This window comes from Syngnathus leptorhynchus, unplaced genomic scaffold, assembly GCF_054491065.1.
Source record: "Syngnathus leptorhynchus isolate UIUO unplaced genomic scaffold, UIUO_Slep HiC_scaffold_79, whole genome shotgun sequence".
Lineage (NCBI taxonomy): Eukaryota > Metazoa > Chordata > Actinopteri > Syngnathiformes > Syngnathidae > Syngnathus > Syngnathus leptorhynchus.
Window position 1 is genome coordinate 142,501 of NW_028232046.1, and position 2,500 is coordinate 145,000.

The 2,500-nt window shown below is 61.3% G+C and overlaps 1 pseudogene; it reads right to left on the reverse strand.

The window, feature by feature from the left end:
* LOC147038202 (28S ribosomal RNA) overlaps nucleotides 1–2,500 on the reverse strand; it is a 7,941-nt pseudogene that overhangs the window by 2,042 nt on the left and 3,399 nt on the right.

Genomic DNA, 2,500 nt, shown 5'->3' on the forward strand with positions numbered 1-2,500 from the left:
TCAGAGGCCACGGGGAACCACCCTGTCACAGGTGATCTTCCAAGCCAACGACCCCACCCAGACACCCAGCAGGTTGTCCCACCAGAGACCCCAGGCATGACGCAGCAGCTCGACGTGTGACACCAACCAGACCACTTCCCTAACGAAGCCCCCCAGCCGAAGGCCCCGCGGGTCCACAGGCCCGATCCCATCATTACGGAGCACGCACGCACCCACACCCAGGCCCACAAGGCATCCCAGGCAAAGCCACCAGCAAGCCGCCAGCCGGGACGACTGACGGACCCGCAACAGCAGCCGGGACGGTGCCCCAGTGTCGCTGAACGACACACCGCCCCGGTCCATCTCCATAGTGACCCGCAAACCGTCCGGGCAGACCCTCGCACCGTACCACACTCCAGGGATCTTCCACATCCACAGAGACCAATGAGGTGTCCAGGCCCACCAACCTGTACTGGGAACCACGACAGACAGCCAAGGCCCCGCGCGCCACCGCGCGCATGCTAGGCAGTGGCCCCCCCACTGCGGACGAGCCGGGACAACCACTGCTTCGCGCCACCTGTCGCCTCCCCTTTCACCATCGTCCTCCTGGCTACCACCAACCACACCGGCCCGTCCCGCGGACCACCATCCTGAGCAGGACAAAGTCCCCTCATCAAGCAGCCCATCTGGAGTAGCCCAGCATGGCAGGCGCCGCAGCGAATTCGGCCTTCGCCCCAGAAGAAGCGGCACAAGCGTTCAAAAGCATGGATGAGAGAATCCATAGCGAGAAAGGCAGGGTCATAGGGACAAATCCCTCTCCACAATCCAAACCCGCAGCTGCGAGCTCGGTGTCGGTGCCACCGCAGCCCACCCCAATGAGCAGCCCACACGGGCGACGAATCGCCCTCACGCGTCCAGTACGCCTAGCTTCCCACTACACACAGGCCATGACCATGGGAAACCGAGTCGAAAGCCCTCGCACGGCCAGTAAGCGACCGCCAGCTACTGTTCAGCCCACCCTCCGGCAAGCCTCCCAGCAGACCCGGCTATCAAGCCCCGTCCCTTTGAGAACCCTGGGATCGACTCCACGCACCCTTCACGTGGCAGACAGCCTCATCAGTTGCTTCCCGGCCGAAGCCCAGCCTGAGGGGCCAGACCCCCAGTCCTGCCTGGACTCGACCACGAGCATAGCGTTCAAAACCGGCCAAGTTGAATGAAGCAGGAGACTCGGTCAGTACAGGCTCTGACCTGCTTCCTTGACCAGCGCAACAGCCGCAAGGTGTCTCACTCACCCAACAAACTGCCTGCCGTGCCGTCACACAGGGACCTCCATATCCACCTCACTCGTTTCGTCACCCGACACGCGTCGGACAACCCCACTCGTCAGTGATATGCCGGCGACTCACACCCGCACAACATACCACAGGCATCTCTGTCAAAATGCCCTCCCAGAAACAAGCTGTGGCACCATCATAGCATCCGTCGCCCATACTCTCATAACCAGACCGACGGCGGCCACCAGTGCCACTGAGGAGTTGTCAGGAGCTTCGCCAGCCTGGGTCCACCCGCTCCACCGGCCAGACTGACTGTGACTCCGACTCTGTGCAGCTGCGACACGGACTTCCGAACCAAAGGAGTTTTCGCAACATGGTCTGTAGACATGACTACAGCCGTTCGAGGACCCTCAGCCAAACCCCGAAAGTTGGTCCCCATGGCCTCCGAGGCGGTTGATCACACGCCATACACGCACCCAACCTCAAGCACGTGAAGATGAGGTCGCTCGAGCAGTCACGACCCCCCATTAAGCCGTGCCTCCGCGGTTCTTGATAACCCAGGTCCGCAATCCTGGGCAGCTCGGCTCAGCCAGAGCTCAGTCACCGTTCCCTTTAAGACTTTACTAAGAATCAAACCCGGGCAGCAGCCGGCACGACCCAGTAAGGCCTGCCCCCAACCAAAGCCAAGTCCACAGTCTGACCCACTTGGGAGAGGCCCCCATCAGAGATGCCGAGCTCGCTCCCCGTAAAGCCATCCAGCGACCAGCACTCATCACGGCTGCCCAGGCTTCACAGTATTTGCGTTTCCGCTAGGATTTGAGAAATTACATTCGACAGAAGGCGCCACATCCAGCCTTTGTTTATTATCACTATGTGTAACGGCATCAGCACCGTCTCGGTTCGTCTCAGTCTCGCCACCATTCAGTCACACCAGGCGTACCAGCAGGGCGCCGAGCGAGCGCACAAGCCAGCCTGCAAGGTGCTAGAGGGCGACCCGCAGTGGGTAGGAACCGTCCACCAGTGTCGGCAAGCCGAGGCCGATGGGGGCCCTACCAAGGCAGGTCATGATTGCCAGTCGGTCAGATAGGAAATGGGTTACTCGGAGCCCGCCGGGATCAGACGGGCAACCGGGGAGAGGGAGCTACATGAGTACCGTCGCCGGGTTCAGACGACGGCCCCAGGATTCTCGTAGTGTTCGGTATCGCCCTTCCTCCTATCCATAGGTAGTCATCCTACTGCAGAATCCG